The sequence below is a fragment of the Canis lupus genome, chromosome 31, assembly GCF_003254725.2.
Source record: "Canis lupus dingo isolate Sandy chromosome 31, ASM325472v2, whole genome shotgun sequence".
NCBI classification, from domain to species: Eukaryota; Metazoa; Chordata; class Mammalia; order Carnivora; family Canidae; genus Canis; species Canis lupus.
Genome location: NC_064273.1, coordinates 33513735 through 33532699, shown reverse-complemented (window position 1 = coordinate 33532699; position 18965 = coordinate 33513735).

The following is an 18965-nucleotide window of genomic DNA, read 5'->3' as shown; positions in this document are numbered from 1 at the left end:
TTGAATGGGGGGAGAGCTTCTGCCCAGGATCAACCTTCCAGAAAAAAAACCCACATGGAATTACAGGTCTTCAAAGCTCTTTCACTTGAGAAAAAATTTCCATCCCACTGGTAAGTTCATACAGTGTGTGTACTTTCTCTCAGATACAGAAAGATTTGTCAGTGTGATGTGTTGGAAAACTCTTGCCTGGGAGTGAGGTGTGTTGATGTGGTAATAATGAATCACTCCCATAAATGAGAAATGAATGAACTAAGTCCATGAGCCTCTCTGAGGCCTGACTCCACCAGCACAGGGTGATGAGCCGAGGTGGCTGACCCCCGCCCCCCGCTTCCCCGGCCCTGTGAGCACTGGAAGTTTAGGCCCATCCTGTCCTCACAGCTGCCTACGGCCAACCTGGCCTTCTCAGCTTGGCAGTTTTGGGTGACAGGCAGGAGGCCAGCATATTGGTTCCCCCCATGAGGGCAGGATGTCAACTAGAGGTGACCCCAAGTCACCAGCCACCAGCCACCCAGTCTTCCTCCTTTCTTAACCCTTTAGTACCTGGAGAGCTGGTCCCAGCCTTCTATCCTAATTCGATCCTCCTCCCCGAGAGAGGTCAGTGTGTTGGTTGGTGCACCTGGAGCTGAGTGCCAGGGCTGTGGTCCCATTTCGGATTCACCCTGGGCCTCAGGGCCAGCCATTCACCGTCCTTCCTTCATCTGTACCACAGACAACCATGCCTCACACCGATCTCACCAGCTGGGGGTGGCTTAATTAGTTAATGTTTGTGAAGCTCTTTGAAGACACCAGGGCCCCATAAAAGTTGGTCCTCATTATGCTGAGAAAGACAAGACCATGCGTTCTGGAAGGCTGATTGGCATGAATAAGTGAAATAACTCCTCTCATTTATTTAGGATAAAGTGGGGTGGGGAAGGAGAGACAGAGAGTGTGATAGGAGTGGGGTTTATGTGCTGTGTTGTGTGTGTGTGGTATGTATGTGTTCTGTGTGTAGCCTGTGTATATATGCGGTGTGGTGTAGATGGACTCTGTGTGCGTGTGTGTGTATGTGTGTGTGGTATGGGTGTGGCATGTGTGTGTGGTACAAGTGTGATATGTGTGTGTGGTTTGTATGTGGCATGTGTGTGGTGTGTGTGATATGTATGTGTGTGTGGTTTGTGGTATAAGTATGGTACTTGTGTGTATGTATGGTGTGTGTGATATGTGTGCTGCAAGTATGATTGTGTGGCTTGTGTGGCATGTGTGGTGTGTGTGTGTGGTGCAAGTGTGGCACATGTGTGTTGTGTGTGCTGTGTGTAGTATGTGTGGTGCGAGTGTGATATGTGTATGGTGTGTGTGTGGTGTGTGTGTGTCTGTGGAATGTGTATGTGGTGTGTGTGGTATGTGTGGTGCATGTGTGGTGTGTGGTACAAGTGTGATATGTGTGTGATGTGTGTGGTACGCATGTGATGAGTGTGGTGCATGCATGTGGTGTGTGGTGCGTGTGTGTGATGTTTATGTGTGGTGCGTGTGTGGTGTGTGATGTGTATCTTGTGTCTGTGTGGTGTGTGGTACAGGCGTGATGTGTGTGTGGTGTGTGATGTGTGGTACGTGTGGTGTGTGTGTGCGCTGTGGTGTGTGTGTATACTCTGTGTGTGTGCTGTGTGTGCTGTGTGCATGTGGCGTGTGCGCGCTGTGTGCTGTGTGCGCGCTGTGTGCGCTGCGGGGTGTGTGCACTGCGTGTGCGCTGTGTCCGAGCTGTGTGTGCGCTGTGTGTGCCGTGTGTGCCGTGTGTGCCGTGTGTGCAGGCCGTGCGAGCCCCGGAGCGCGGCCGGGAGTCCGGGGAGTCTGGGGAGTGGCGTCCCGCGGGAGGAGGGCAGCCGGCGGGGACCCAGCGGCCCGGGGGCACCTCTGCTCTGCGCACACCGCCTCCGCCTCCAGGCAGGCCGCGGGGAGCTGCGCCGCCCCCTCGGGGTCCGTCCAGCCAGCGGGAGAGGATCCACTTCCAGCTGACACCGGCCTCGGCCTCGCAGTTTCTTTCCAAACAAGCCCAAAGCGCTGCCTCTGCGCTTCCCGGTGCAGGTTGGCGCCGCCTTCACCGGGTGCCCCCTGCGCCCGGACGGGGTGCGGGGCGCGGGGTGCGGGGCGCGGGGGCGCGGGCGCGGGTCCGCCCGGCAGTCCAGGGCAGGTGGGCCTCTCCCTGCAGCCCGGGACCTGCCGCCCGCGGAAGCCGGGGCGTGAGCGCGCCCTCGGGGGTGACCGCCTCCCGTCGCCCCTGGACCTGCGCGGCCCCCCGAGTGCGCCCCCCGCGCTCCAGGCCCGTCCCGGCAAAGCCCCCGCCCGGTGGTCCTCCTCACCCGGGGGCCTGGGGACGGGGCCAGGGTTCCCCCGGGACGCCCCTGCTTCATCTGCACCCCGTTTCTCCCCCGTCCCCGTCCCCGTCCCCGAGAGGAGAGGTGCCCGTGGCTTTGAAACACGCACGCCTTAAAAGTCACCATTGAAACCATTTTAAGGTGCGCAATTTAGTGTCTTTTATTTTTTTTATTTTTTTATTCAGTGGTTTTGAGTGTATTCACAAACGTGTGCAGACACCACTGCTAATTCTAGAACATTTTCATTACCCCCCCCAAAGAAGGGCTGCCCCCCTGGCAGTCCCTCTCCGCCACCCCTGCCTCCCCAGCCATGGGAAACCAGGCTCCGCTTTCTCTCCTCATGGGCCTGCCTGTTCTGGACATGTCACCTGCATGCAACCAGACCACATGTGGCATCTTGGGACGGGCTGTCACCCAGCCTAAGTTGCCAGGACTCCTCACCGCCAGCGCAGGCCAGGGCTTCCTTCCCTCCTGCGCTCTGGTGACATTCACCTGTGGGTTATGGCGCAGCAGCAGCTAAGGGACCCATGTGGCCTTTAAGTGGCCTTGCTTTATGGGCCCACTGTAGCCTCTCCCCATGTAGGACAGAGGTTCTCTTGTCCACTGTTGGAATCTTCTGGTACATGGGGTGCAGTGCGCCCATCGTTCCCTTGCTGAGCACATGGCCCAGGGGTGCCTGGGTGGGAGCATCTGGGGCAGGATGCCAGGCTCCGGCACCCGTCAGGCAACCACATGGTCTCAGCATGCGTTTGCCTCACCCGGCCTGTTTCTTCATCTGTAAAACGAAGAAGGGCTTGAAGCACGGTCTCTAACACCCCCATGGCTCTAACATTCTAAGGCACGTTAGTAAAGCAGCGAACAAGCAGCCTCGTGTGACGTTTTGAAAGAGGTAGAGAGGAGCAAGCCCGAGGCTCGCCTGGTCAGCTGCATCCCTAACCCAAACTGCCTTTCGAATAACCTCCGGGGTCAGTGCGCAGGAGGCATTTGTCACACACAGGTTTCCCAGTGAGACAAAATTACCACGGAGGATAGGAAAGGGGCCACATTCAAGGAAGAAATGTAACAGGAACGAACGCAGAGGCTGACATTGAGCTCCCGAAGCCGAGGGGACAGCTGCCCGCCGGGGAGGAGGAAGCCAGGCGGTGCCATTTCCGAGGGTTTGGGCCGACCGCCTGAATCTTGTTCCGAGCCACCATTCGGTGGAGCTGCCAGGGTGGCTGGTGTGATTTTCGATGGATTTCATAACAGGGGTATAGTGGCGGAAACGAGGGAGGTGACACTGGGGAGAGCACCCCGGTACGGCTGCCACGTTCTGAGGGGAAGGCCACTGGGAAGAGCAAGGCTGGAGGAGGATGGACGGGACGTGCTCCAGAACCGTGATGGGTTAGGGAGCCCGGGGAAGACAAACAATGGAGGGACATCCTCCGACTAGGGGACTCGGCCTCTGTCCTGCGGACCGGCCAGCGGCTGGTAATGTTACCCAGGGCAGGAGGACCTGGGGGGCCGTAGGAGTGTCCAGGACACAGAGGCCTGGGGAGGAGCATCAAGGCAGGTGGTGGCTGGGGACCCAGGCATGACCTGAAGACCCTTTTCATTTATGGAGGAGGGGGAAGCAGGGGACCCCAGGAGTCCTGCCGGGCCGCAAAGCAGCCTGCCGCCCTCTGGGTTTGGGCGTTATATGCGATGCCTTGTTCCCTCGTAGGTGAGCTACCCGCTGAGGCAACTGAGGATGCCTCTGAGGCAATCAGCTAAGTCCCTGCAAGCCCGCTTCTGAATCAGATACGGTGATTCACCGCCCCTGGAAGCTGGCTTCTTCCCGAAATACCAGCCAGGTGTCCTTGGTGACCCGACCGGCCCAGGGCTGGGCTCTGCCTGGGACTGATTGCTGAGGCCGGTTGGCGGGGTTGTCTTTGGTACCCTGAGAACCACCGGTGTTAAACTATATGTTGGCAGGTGGAATTTAAATTTAAAAAAAAAAAAAAAAGAAGTAAAATATGGTTTCACTCATACGGAGAATATAAGAAATAGTGACAGGGATTATAAGGCAAAGGAGGGGAACTGAAAAATCAGAAAGGGAGACAAACCATGAGAGACTCCCGACTCTGGGAAACCAGCAAAGGGCTGCGGAAAGGGAGGTGGGCGGGGGGGGGGGTTGGGGTGACTGGGTGGTGGGCACTGAGGAGGGCACGTGACGGGATGAGTACCGGGGGTTAGACTCTATGTTGGCAAATCGAACTTAAATAAAAACAAATGAAAAAAAATAAATGAAAGGAACAGTAAAAAAAAAAGAATCTTTTGCTTACTGTTTTTTAAAAATACAAAATTATTCTTCTCAAAAGTAAATTGTAAAAATATTAGAACACATAGATTATCACAAGAAAAGAAAAATAATCACCCATAATGACACCATCCAGAGATATAACCTCTGCTAACGTTTCGGTACATATTCTAGTACTTATAAATGTTTATACATATGGGTTTTTGCTGTTTTTTTTTTTTCAAAAGAGTGGGATTATACTGTATTTTTTAGTTACTCTTTTAAAACAAATTTTATATATACATCAATAAATACTCATCCTCAAAAAAACCCTAAAATTAATAAATAATTAATTTAAAAAAAGAAAAAAAAAGAAAGAGAAAGAAAGAAAGAAAGAAAGAAAGAAAGAAAGAAAGAAAGAAAGAAAGAAGAAAGAAAAGAAACTTAGGGAGGAGGGAAGGGAGCCCTAGGGCTGCTTCCCGGTTCAGGGTCTGCAAACCATTACGTTCGGCTCCGTTGGCCACTTCTCTCTCCACCGAAGTTGCCCCGGGCTTCCTTCTGCAGGCCCTGTGTGCGGCTAGGAGGTGGACAGCCTCGCTTACCCTGGAGATGGCCGGTGGCATTCTCAAGGCCAGTGGTCCCTTCTTGCTGGCCCCGATGGATGCGGGGACCCCAGGGCCCTGGGGCTAGGGCAAGGTGACACCATTAATTGTTTGGAGACCTCGCTCTTCCCTGTCTTGCTTGATGCAAAGTAAGGGCCAGGCCCAGGTGGGCGTGAGTGACAAGTGTCACTGCTTCCTCAGGAGGAGGGAGGGCTTGCTTCCGGGACAGTGGTGTGTGGCAGGACTCACATACAGGATGCCCTAAGTGTCGGTTCTGTTGGGCCCGGGGCTGCCTCGGTCCTCAGGGTGGGAGGCGTGGGGACGAGCTGCAGCTCATCAAGCCGCCTGGAGACCAGAACCACGCATTCCAAAGTGCTTGGTGGACGAGGACACCCTTTTGGAAAACGGAAGAACGGGCATGAAGAGGAATCATTCAGCAAACACCCTGCGATCCTAAAGCTTGCTTCGCTGCGGCGTCAGCCCCAGGACTTGCCGACAGCACAGCATCGGGGAAGCCCAGGCTTCCCCAGGATCTTCCCGTGACCATTAAGGGCGAGCACGAGAAGGAAATGTGTGTCAGCCCAGTGCTCTGAGCTGTGACCGGGAATTAGACCTGCTTCAAAGGATGGAAATGAGGGTTAATAATGCAAGGGCGGTGCGCGGTACAGGGTCTGGTGCCCAGGCTTTCATGCACGCACGAATCCGTCCAAGACGTAGACTTGGAGCTGCTACCTGCCAAGCGCTGCTCTGGGCTAGAGGTACTGCAGGCACAAGACGAAGCTCTTGCCTCCAAGAGCTTATGTTTTAGTGGATTAAGGCAGAATAAATAGTAGTTGTTTTGATTACTTCTGTTGTTATTAACAGTTGGATTTAGAACTTAACTACTACACCCACTTTCGTGTCTGCTTCTGGCTGGCTTCCCAACAGCATTGTCCTCTGCAGGGCTGGAGGATGGTGAACTTTTAGACCAAGGGGGAAAGGCCTCCTTTAGGTCTTTGTCGAAACGCTGTAATAGTCTTCGTGCCTAGTATCCTCATTTTTTTTTTCTTTTAAAGAAGCCAGTCTAAGCCCTGGCCTCACATCTCTAATGAGGAAATTTCACAGCTTTCTTCCAATAGGTTATTTAGCCTAATAGCATTTCTGTGAACTTGGGTTGAACTATGATTTTATAAGCAAATTGTCCCCCTTTTCTGGAATTGGCAAGGAGACCCCAAACAGGACAGTGTAGGCAGTAGACCTAGGTCAGCAAGCCACAAAGTAAATGCTTTTAGCCACCACTCCTTGCAATTTCAGTTTCAGGTCCCAGAGCTCTGATCAGTACCCGTGTTCTGGCTCAGCCAAATGTAGTTTCCCAAAGGGAATAATTCCCAGGCCCCAATTTTCGAGAATGGATCTGTTTTCCCCAGGAAATCTGAAAGCTCCAGAAGCCAGCAGGTCCGTGCTGTGAGGTGCTGGCCAATCTCGTCCTGCAGACATGAGCAGACAAGGCTGGCCCGATGGCAGGATGGCAGCTGGAAAGGGCTCTGGCCCGAGGCCCAGGCCCTGCCTTTGCTGACGTCAGAGACCTGGAGCAGAGTTGCTGACGTGCACTCACTGGGCTGGCTGTTTACTAGATTGCTTTTTAACAGCTGCACTTCCAGTAAGACCTGAGAACACACCATGACACCCTCATTTACAGCCCTGAGCATGTCACTCAGGCGGCATGTGTGCTAAGAAAGGGAGAGTCCAGGAAAGGCGAGATTAGCAGGCAGTCGGGTAAATCACCTGACGTGAAGAGACAGCCAGAGTAAACCAGATGGCCGCATCAGCACTGAGTCTGCACTGCAGAAGGGCTGATCTGAGCAGCATTTCTTCTTCGGAAAGTCCAAAGAGCCAAGGGATCTTGGCCTGGGAACAGGAGCTGGTCTCAGGTCCGGTGACTTTGTCCAGAGTGACACGGACAAATCGTTTCTCCTCTTTGAGCCTCAGTTTCCCTACCTGTTCAATAAAGGTGTCCACTCATTGATTCCTCAGTGGGCAGCAGTGGAGTGCACTATTAGGCATGGGGGCTCTGGGGTCCCAGAGCTGTGGACCCTGCTGTGGGTCTGTGGGAAAGGCCTTACTGTGCGAGAAGGTGGTCTTCTCTGTTAAGCGGAGACATGTAAGTACCTGTGACCTCTCAGGGCTATGTCGAGGGTTTTGTGTGATAAAAGCACACAGAGCTCTTGGCAGAGTGGCAGGTGCCCAGTGGGTGCTCACGACACAGGAGCTCTAATCAATATTAGTACCGTGAATGGGTGTTAGTGGAAGGTTTGTGTGTAGTGTGCGCTGATCTGGGAGGCTCTAAGGCACCTTCCATCTGGAACATTCCCTTACCAGCCCTGCGAGGTGGGAGGAAGAGTATTCTCTATGGGTTACAGGTGAGGAAACAGGCTGAGAGGCTGTCCAGGGTAACAGGGTCTGATAGGGGACAGAGGGAGGACAGGAAGTCATGTCCTCTGCCTCCAAATCTGCTGTCTTTCTAAGGCAAAAGAGGTTTAGTAGTTGGCTCTTTAAAACCTGAAAGAAAAAAAAAAAGTAAAAAGGTTCATGGTTTGTCTCTCTATCTTTGCACATGGTTGGCTGTTCTCAAGCCGCCCTCAAGGCAGTGAACCCGCACGGTCTAGGTGTGTTGTCTGGGGCACATGGGTATCATCTGGTGCAGGGGACAGGCTCCCGTGCTGTGGTGGCCCCTTAGATGTGCCTGTCAGAGAACATATCCGCAGCTGCCACCTGGCCTAAAGGGGTCCTGCTTCATGAGTCAGTATTTCTTTTTCCTTTTCTAGACCATGCTGGGTGAGCCCTTGAGAAGACAGGAACTCCCTGTCGAAACTGAGGAATGACCAAATCCAAATCTCAGAGGGGACAGCGGAGATATCCAAGCCCAGCAGAGGGAGGGGAGTAACCTGGTTTTTACAACTTGTGATGAGTGGGAGGGACCTTGAAACAACAGAAACGGTGACTTTTAACTGGGAGTCGCCAAGCATGTAAAGGTTAGAGGCAGACCACCCGAGAAGACTTGCCAGCGCACTGCCGCTCCATGTGGCGCAGGTACTGCAGGACCTCTGGAGAGGAGAGGCCGCCAGGGCAAGTCTCATCAGGCTGCAGGGGCCCTTCCCGGACGCTGCTGGCATCCTGGAAGCCACACACCTCCTCACTCACACGTAGGCAGCTTATCTTGGGTCTTGTTTTGGCTTAGAAATCCTTTAATCTCCCAGGATCATTTTAATGGATCAGCCTCTATTTTTATTCTTGGATGGCAAAGTGAATCAGAGACTCAGCAGACTCCACTGGACCTGTGTAGGCCTGTCCCCGAGCATGAAATTCCTTGCAGCTTCCAGCAAGTTACAGACAAAACGGAGAGACTGAAATGAAAACAGCAACAGGATGGGGCCTGCTCTTAACCGTGAAGCTGGGTGCATAGTAGGCATTCAGCAGATATTTGCTAGAAACAAACACTGAGGGATCCTGGTCATACCAAGTAGTTTTCTGTCCCTGCTGCACAGCGTGTGGAATGCAAGGTAATGGTGGCCAACAGGTTTTCTGAATTGGTGAGCCTGATGCTTAGAATTTTCCCCAAGTGAATTATTTGTGGATGTGGGTACATGCCATGGAACTTTCTAGGCTTCGTGTAGTTTTGGGCAAAGTCTTTGTTTTCCTTTCCTTATATGTGGTCACTGCCTTTACCCCCACACTCTAAGGGGAGACCCAGGGGATGTGGGTCTGTGCGTACTGTCTGCCTTCTCTTGATGCTTAACAGAATCCATTCTGGACCTTGAAGAAATGAGATTTGGGTCTTTCCAGATGCCATATGGTCTGGGAGCTGAGTTACTAGAAACCAGCAGGATTGTTCTGTAGGACTGCCGTTCCATGTTATGCTGTCAAAATCCTCCCCAAACCTAAGACTGGGGAGTTAGACCCTTGGCGGGGGGCGGGAAGGGACAATATGTTTCAAGGGGGCACTGAAGACTCAGAGATCCTAGGCATTTGGGGCAGTGTAGTGAGCTTGTAGCAGCTCCAGAAGTCCTGAGGAGAATACTCTAGAAAGAAGAGCTGGCCATAGCTATGGTCAAACACAGAAGCCCACTGGGTCCCCCGGCTGACTCAAGCAGCCACATTGTGTTTGCTGAGGCTGTGACTCACACACTTGCCATAGCTGCTCCTTTTGAAGGCAACTACTCAGCCCACAGCTAAGCTGAAGGAAGCAGCTCCAATCTGTTCCTTGTTCATGGGTGACCATGTCTCTATTAGTCAGAATTTTCCAGAGAACAATAAGATATATATCTATATTTATATATATAAAGCTAATTGTTATAAGGAATTGACTCATATGATTATGGAGGCTGAGAAATCCCAAGATATGCAGTCTGTAAGTTAGAAACAAAGAAGAGCTAATGTTTCCATCAGTCTGAAGCCTAGAAAAAAAACAATGTTCCAGCTCACACAGTTGGGCAGGAGGCATTCCCTCTTATTTAGCCCTTTTTTTCTATTCAGATCATCGATTAATTAAGGGCCACTCACATTAAGAAGAGAAAGCTGCATCACTTGGTCTACAGATTCAGATGTTAATCTTATCCAGAACCCTTACAGACACACCCAGAATAGTGTTTAACCAAATATCTGAGCACCCCATGACCTAGTCAAGTTGGCACATAAAATTTAACCGTCACAATGTCCCATACCGCAATTCCCATCGTTGGAGAGGTTAAGCTTGGTTTGGGGTCTGGCCCAAACCAAGACCCAAACCAAGAGCAGCTACTTTGTGCACTGAGTGATGACCTCTAAGAGGCTATAGGGTAAAAATCCTAAGCAGGGATCATAGCATTAAATGCAAGGATGGTCACACTGTCTTTCCTGGAGACATGGATGAAATCAGTCAGTTGGTATCAAAAGGAAAAGCAAGAAGATACCTAGACAGAAGCAGAGACCAATTGACAGGAGGGGATGCATGCTAAGGGGAGCACCATAGTGAAGACCCAAGAATGCCAGACAACGTAGCACCCAGAGCCACCTTCAGTCCTGAACAGCCTCCTTGGTTCATCCTCTCTGAGGCCAGTAGGACGTTAGATTCTGTCCTCCCTGTGTGTCGCTTATTACCAAGTGGTGCCTTAAATGAAGCATAAAACCCCAGTTCTTAAAGGTGACTGAAGGAGTCTTTCCCTTACCATTAAATGAGATGAACCAATTCATCTACCACTCATGACAGACTGATGCCAGTAACATTATTCTACTTGACTCTTCAGATTGATTGAAATCCAGCATCATGAAAAGACTCACTCAAATGCTTTTTGATCTGTTCTCTTACTTTGTTGGCTGGGCAAAGGCTACACTGAAACAAGAGAAGCAGAGGGCAAAGAGATAACAAGATGGGGCTGGAGACATTGATGTTGTATAGACACGACTATTCACAGTTTTCATAGGATAGGGAAATGAGGGGTCAGGGCTGCTCTCCCAGTTGTTCTCTGCTATGTTTGCCATCAGAAGCTTTCCAGAGCACTCAGCTCATTATTCTAGTCTTTGATGTTCAACACATCACTTATAAATCTTCCCTGAATGGAGGGTTGGGTAGATGGAGGGAAGATATGAGGACAGAAATGCTTACAAAGGTAATATAGTCATAGTGTGTGTTAGCTAGAGAAACATGGAAAAGTACACACTTATTCATTTGATAAATATTTTTTGAGCACCTGCTCTGTGACAGGTAGGATCCTAGGTGCTTAGAAGATGTTAATGAATCAAACAAACATGGGGCACTACCCTGTAGGGGTAGGGGATACAACCAATAAACAATAAATATAATAAGAAGAGTATAATAAATAATACATAAAATTCAATAAAGTAATAAATTTACTAAAAGAAGCCAAAGTCATGGTATGTTGAAGGTGATGAGTTCACTGGAAGGAAAAGAAACATAGAGCAGGACAGCAGGACACAGAGCTCGCCAGTGGGAGGACAGATTACAATTTTAAATAGGGATGGTCCAGGTCGGCCCCACTAAGAGAATGGTCTTTGTGAAGAGGCTTGCAAGAGGTGAAGGAGTTAGTCATTGGGACATCCGGGGAGGAGTGTTCAGGCCGATGGGACAGCCACTGCAAAGGTGCAAAGGCAAGAGCATCGAGTGTATTCCAGGAAAAGCAAGGAGGCTGGAATGGCAGAAACTGGAGGGAGAGGAGGAAAGTGGAAGGCTAGGGCAGGGAAGGTGTAGGGCAGGCCACACGAGGTGTTGGGGAGAAAGAGAAGGATCAGGGATGACTGTGGGCCTGAGTGAAAAGCATCATAGGCATCTTGGTACTTGGTTAATCAGTGATGACATCCCCTCCGTGGGAAGGGGAGCTTTAATTCATGACCCCCCGCCCAGAAGGTCTCCCCATGGCTCTCCTCGGTAGAACTCCGCTGTGTTGTGGAGGCACGTGTGCTGATGGGTGAGAAGGCAGCTGTCTACATGGCCTGGTCTTCACACATGTTAGGGCAGGGAGAGGGTTCAAGACCAATGTTCTAAACACATGGAAATTCACTCACATCTGCCACTGTCTAAAATGCACAAACCCTCTTCTAAGGCTGGTCTTTATTTTTACCACTCATATTCCAACAAGGGATCTTGACTTGGAATACATTGGACAATGAGGTACAATTTTTCGAAGGCTCTTAAAAGGTGTATCTGAAAGAAGCACCTGGGTGTTCCAGTAGAGCTTTCTGCATGTTCATTTGAGGGCACAGAACCAACGTCCTCCTCCTCAAGTTTGGATGGGGACAGACTCTGAGGAGTAAACCCTTCAGTTGCTCTGGTTTTATCCCTCAGGCATGTGGTGTTTTGGTCATTTTTTTACCTCACTTGAAACATTCTCTATGGCTTCATTGGGTGTTTCTAAGATTCTATCTTGCACAATAACTATGTTTTTGGATTTTAAACTCCCCTCTTTTGAGTATTTGCAAGCCACTGTATAGGGTTCGTGACTTGCAGTGAATCTTAAGTTTTTTGACCTTTCATAATGTACATCTTTCTGGTGAGGGGTCTGCTCAAGGATTTTGCCCACATTTAAAATTACTTGGGTTTTCACATGAATTTGAAGGAGTTCTACTCTTTATTTCTGTACTTATCTTTTCTCCCTAAATTCCTTGAGATATCTCATCAACTCTCTCTACACTGTCACCATAATTCCTTGTAGATAGCGGGTACTTCATAAATATTTATTGGATTATCAGCAAGTATTAGGTTTTGCCTGTTGAGTGACATAACTTGTTGATTTTATTAGAATAATTCAGTCAAGTTTAGGTGTTTAATTTTTTTTGATTGACAGCATCTCCTACTGTTCCATTTTTTAATATGACATCACTTCTTTCTGGTGTGTTGACCTTTTGCAAATATCCAGGATATTTATTTCTAAATGTTTTAAGGCAATCTGGTATATACTACTTGAGTTTGGAAACTATAATAAATTTTAGAGTTAATTTTTGTAAGACAGGAAGACCTGAAGTTTTCATGATAGGTGGTCCCTCTAGTAGTTAAAATGTTTGTGGTCTTGAAAAATAGAACATTATGTACTATCATCTTATGCTTTTCTTTCCTTCTGCATTTTATGAGACATTTCTTAACCAAGAACCAGAGCCCAAGGGGTAGAAATAAAAATATAAATACTTTTATTTGAAGATAAAAGTGGTAAGCATTGACAGAGACTATCTGAGGCTTTTAAAATCTTGTCTCCTTTCCAATTTTGTCAGCCAAAACATTATAAATTTATGTTCTACTTTGAAAGAACACCTGCAATGATGTCATCTCCATATTCTTAAATTAGATTCTAGGTAGATTGGCCAGCTCAGGAAAGCCAGAGAAATATTTCCACTCTCATCCATTTGAACTTTGTCCCAGATTCTTTGCTCTTGGGTATTAATTATTCCATGTTCTAGAGAAGCTCTCACCCCCAGGTTGACTCAGAGAAGCACAGTCTCAAATTTTGAAAATTATAAATAGCCAATGAATTTATTATTTCTCAGTCAATTGGTTTTAAGCTTAAGATAATTCAACACATTAAAAATTTTTTCTGACCTCAAAGGTAATTTTGACTTCTTGTAGATAGTGTAGCATAAAAATATAGAGACTACCAAAGTGGTCTGAAAATCTATCTTACAAAAATAATAATTTTAAAATCTCCTAGGTTGACTAGCAATCTTTTTCATTTTTATTTTTTGGGCCTATAGATAAAATTTGTATTCTCCAAAAAAAGAAGCAGAGTGAATATATGTTTATGGATTCTGCATCTTATTTTGTTTTTTCCAGAATTATTTTCATATATCATTATATATTTCTGATGGCCATATAACATTTCATTGTGTGGTTGTGTGCTGTTTGTCCATTATGTTCGCCGTTGTCTCAGTAAAGTTTCTTACTTACTTCATGTTCCTAATGAGAGTCACATCTTTTCTGCCCAGGAGAGTATATTTTCTGTTTGGTCATGTTGGTATATGGAAATGCTATCGACTATTGTACAATTATCAATTTTTTGATCTGGCCCCTGTACTAAGCTTTCTTTCAAATTCTAAGTGCTCCGAGTGGATTCCCTCAAGGGTTCTGGTTATCAAATTATATCATTAGTATGTGATACATCTTTATCTCCTCCTTTCCAGTAGTTATAACCCATATTTCTCTTTCAGGTCTTATTACATGAATCACATCTTCTTAAGCAACATGAACTAGCAATACTTGAAGCAGACACACCTGCTCTGTTTCCGACTGTAATACGAATAGTTCAGTGCTTATCTATTAAGTAAGATGTTGGCCATTTGTTTATATAATTATCTTGTGAAAGAAGTATCTTTTAGTTCCAGCTTTCCCTAAGGATTTTTTAAAATTCAGGAATGTGTTTCAGGTGGGGGCTACTGACATAAAGCACCGGAATGTCATATCTCCTAATCTTGAACCCTTTTGCAATCCCAAACTAAGACACATTTTCCTGGATCGTGATAGAAAATTCTTTTCCGAGATCATTTATTTTGCGGTTACTTTATTCAGGATTTAAAAATTACTCCTAAGTGAGACCAGTTTATAGTTTTCTTTCTTCTTCTTTTCTAAAATTATCTTTGTTAGATACTGGAATCAAGGTTAGTGTTGTTTCATGAAATAGATCATGTTGCTCTCCATTTTTTTCCCCTATGGTTTGAAAGAGCTGATATAATCTAACTCCTTAAAAGTTTGAAAGAAACCTTTGAGATAACATCAAATGTATTTTAAATTTCCTTTATGGTTAGTCATCAATTGATATTTAAAATTTCTCCTTATGTCAATTTTGGTAATATCCCCCGAAAATTGTCTGCCCCCTTTTTAAAAGAGATTGTGTAATATATTTTGCATGAAATAGAATGACATAATTTCCTATAGAGAAACTTAGAGAAAAGTACAAGGTCCCAGGCTTCCATCCTCTGGCTTTGATGCTGATGGCCTCTTGGGCAACTTCATTCTATGTGTTCCCTCATTCATGTGCTCACTCACTGTGCCTCCTCCATTATTCTGAACAAATCCCATCATAATAAGTTCATCCTTAAATATCTCAGCAAGTATCTGTGAAATACAGGGAGTCTAAATCATAATGAAAATGTCACTACCTACCTAAAGCACTAACAATAATTTCTTAACATCATCAAACATCCAGTTAGAATTCCCATTTCTCCAGTGTTGTTCTACTTGTTTATGGTTTAAGTCTATGCATTATGATGGTTTGATATGTCTCCTATGTTTTTTTCTTATTCTATGTTCCTCCTATTTACTCTTTTCTCTTGAAATTTCTAAATTCTTATTTGCTCACTTTTTTCTTGATTATATTTCCCAGAAACTTATCTGTTAACCCTTTCTCATTTCTATATTTGTTTAATTTCTCCGTTTTCTTCATTATATTTCCCTAGACTGTATTTTAAAGAATCAAGTATTTTATCACATCATATGTGACTCTATACTCTTTGCCCCCTCCAAAACATGCTTATTATGTTATTGCACTTTTGATTTCATTTAGAATCCTTCCTTTTCTCCCCTAAACTGATTATCTTCTCATCTTATAGTTTTGACTCATCTTACTTAAAAAAAAAAAGAAAAGAAAAAATAAACTATGATGTTTATTTTCCATCAACCTTATATCCATTGTCTGTGGAAGTAGCTAAGGCCACTCAGTGGTTGCTCTTACCCCTTTGGTGGTCTGGGCAGTGAAAGTGGTCTTCAGTAAGGAGCTGATAGATGAGCATAGAGGGTGTCCACGTGCTGCCAGGCCAGCCTGTTACCTGGGAGGCATAGCAGTGAACTGGAACCATCCATCCACCTTGAAATCCCTCCTGGGCCACATCCATTTCAGCAGCAGCCTGTTCCTCCCTGTAACCCCTCCTAGATCTCTGTAGAAGCAACCATCAGGCATGATCTTCCATGGGTGCTCCTGGGAGATGGGAGCCACCATATGCCCAACTTCCTGGGCCAGTGGCTACGATAGCAGACCCATCAGTGAGCTCCTAGCCTTTTTCCACTCATCTTAATCTCTCCCCAGAGCCGTCACATGTTAAAATTTCTATCGATCCTCCCTCATTAGGCCAGAGACTCTGGCTGGAGTTGCTGAAAAACTTGCTCCTTCGATGGTACATTTCCTACCACCTTTCTATTCTTAATGCTCTTTGTTGTTCTCTGTCACTACAACCTGTTCCTAGATTTTGGTTTTTTGATCTTGTTTCCTGGAGGTACTACCTTCTTATATTCTACCAAAGAGGGAAAACTATTTTCAAAATACCCTGTTTCTGGTTTCTGTGGTAAATCATTTCCAGAAACCTTTTCATCCTCCTCTGAGTCCTCAGGATTGTTATTTCTTTCAACTTTTTTTGAAGTTTTTATTCCATTTGGTACCATATTGACTTTTTCCTTTTGGAAGTGAAATACTCCTTCACAAAGAAACATTTACTGAGAACTGAGGATGGCCTACAGAAAAACAGATTAATTGCCCTCTCATTGTTGGCAAGGCCACAGGACATACTGGTCAAGGCTCATAGTGACAAATAGCAGAAGACACTCTAGTTAGTTTAAGAAGGAAGTGATTTACCAGTGGGTATTATGAAGCTTGCAGAATCTCTATGAGATCCAGGGCATGAGATTTGATTGCCACACAGTCAGAAACACTGGCCACCAGGGAAATACCCAGCAGTGCATGGAACTTTCCTAGTGGAAAGCTGGTAGTTGGCGTCACTAGTGCTCAGTACCTAAGTTACCAGGAACCAAACCTCAAAACTTTACCAGAGCTGCCCCAGGACAACCAACATGCTCAATGCCCTTGCTTGCAGAGACCTGAAGTCTTCCTGAGCTTGGCCACTGCCTCAGTGTGCTGACATCCTCTTAGTTATACAGGTCAGAATCTAAGGCACATACAACATTCAGGCTCTTGTAAATGGGATTTTTAATTTCCTGGTATCTGTTATCCTGGCCCACTAAAAGGGAGTGGAGATGGTAGCTGAGTGAGCTAGTGAAAAATCTACAACACTAATAAGTTTAGTGGTAGATGGGACACCTCTGTTTATAGTCCCAGGTCTGAAAGGGCTTTGCAATAGAGGAGTTTGTCTTCTGACACACCCCTGATTTTTCTGTGACTCTGCACCAAAGAAACACATAAAAAAAAAACAAAAACCAGTTCCCTCTTTCACTAACTTTAGAGCTTCTCCTTCCAAATGTTCTTCCATAGAACTTTATTTTCTAAAATGAAATGTTTCACCTACCATATTTCCTCAAACTGTCCATGTCTCATCCCCTAATTCATGTTCAATGTCTATAATAGGCAAACTCATTAAAAAAAAATAATAGGCAAACTCATTGAGGCCAGAAAACAGATTAGAAGTCATCAGGGGCTTAGAGAGGGACAAGGGACAAGACTGCAAATGGTACAGGGTTTCCCTTTGGGGTGGTGAAAATGCTTCAGAATGAGATAATATTTATGGTTGCACAAATCTATTAATGTACTAAAAACCAAGGAAACCACTTCTAAAAAATGAATTTTGTTGTATGTAAATTATATCATAATAAAGCTATTATTTGAAAAGTAATGCCTGCCATTAGTTTTTTTGAATTTCACAAAAAACATTGTTGACTTAGGACAAATTTATTCATGATATGCTCATTGCATGAAGCATAGTCCTAGCTTCAGTAAAAAAAAAAAGTTAAAAAAAGAAAATAATAAATTGAAAGTCCAAATTAAAAAGTTTTTAAAAAGCAAACCAAAGGAAGCAGAAGAAAGGAATAATAAAGATAAAAGCAATAATTAATGAGTTACAAATTTAAAAATAGTAGGCATAATAAATTCAAATCTAGTTCATGGAAAAAACCACAACAAAGTAGGCAACTTTAAGAAAAAAAGGGGAGGAACAAATATAAACACATAAATGACAAGGGGGAAATAATGATTGAAATAAAGGAAGTTAAAAAATAAGGACCTCCATCTCTGGCCATGAGGGAAAACAGGACTAGACTTCCCCTTTCACTGTAAACAATTTGAAAACTCAACAAAATAGATTAGACAACTGTTCCCAGATGCTGGACAATAAATAGCACAGTGCTGTGATCCCTAATAATAGAAAAACTAAGGAGATAAGTCTTATGATTGCTTAGCCTTCTGCCTGCAGGCATTTTTCAAGACCTTGACACAGGAAAGGCAACTGAAACAGAGGCCAGTGACCTCATGAGTTGAGGAGAGAGAGGTTGGAGTTTAGGGAGGTTGGGGCCACATGAAGTCACAGGGCAGAATTCCAGAGAGGAGGGACCTTCCCAGAAGAAAAGTCGCTGCAGACATCTGTATACAATCTTCTTAAGTGTTTGCTGAGTGCTCAGCTGCTCCTGGGTATAATGAACATTAACAGAGATCAGAAAGAAATGAGTAGGATATTGTAAGCTGACTGAGTACTAGTCACACAGGGATGGGAGGGAAGTATTTAAATTCTGACAGTTAGAGTGGAAAGGCCTCAGTAACAACCTTGCCCATTAACTGAAGACTCCAGAGCTGTCATGCCACATTGTAAGGACTGAGCTCTTGGTGGAGTGAGATTTTTCAAGGCCCGTCTCCTAACAAAGGTTAAATTTGGCCTCATGGGGATTAATCTGGTCTTCAAGTAATTTAACTGCCTTCCAAAACAGAGTTCCACCAATCTCAGAGGAAAACAATAAGATCCAGATATCAGACATAAATTTTGCATATAATTCTTCAAAGATTAGAAAAAGCCCCCAAATGTCCAATAACAGGGAGAGATATCAGTCTTCAGAAGCAAATCAGAAATGACAGAGATGATGGAATTAGCTAACAAGAATATTACACCCATAATTATAACTATATTTTAATATTTAAAGGAAAACATAAACATAATAAGGTGAGAGGTGGGATAAATTTAAAAGAATAAATGGAAATTAAAGAGATTTTTAAAAATTGGTGGAAGAGGGATATCTGGGTAGCTCAGTGGTTGAGCGTCTGCCTTCGGCCCAGGGCATGATTCTGGAGTCCTAGAATTGAGTATCACATCAGGCTCCCTGCATGGAGCCTGCTTCTCTCCCTGCCTATGTCTCTGCTTCTCCCCTCTCTGTATCTCTCATGAATAAATAAATAAAAATCTTTAATAAAAAAGTTGGTGGAAGGAATAATAGTACATTAGATACTGTGGAAGAAAACATCAATGAAAGTGTAGATATAATAACAAAATTTATCTAAAATGAAGCATAGAAGAGACAAAAAAAAAAAAAAAACC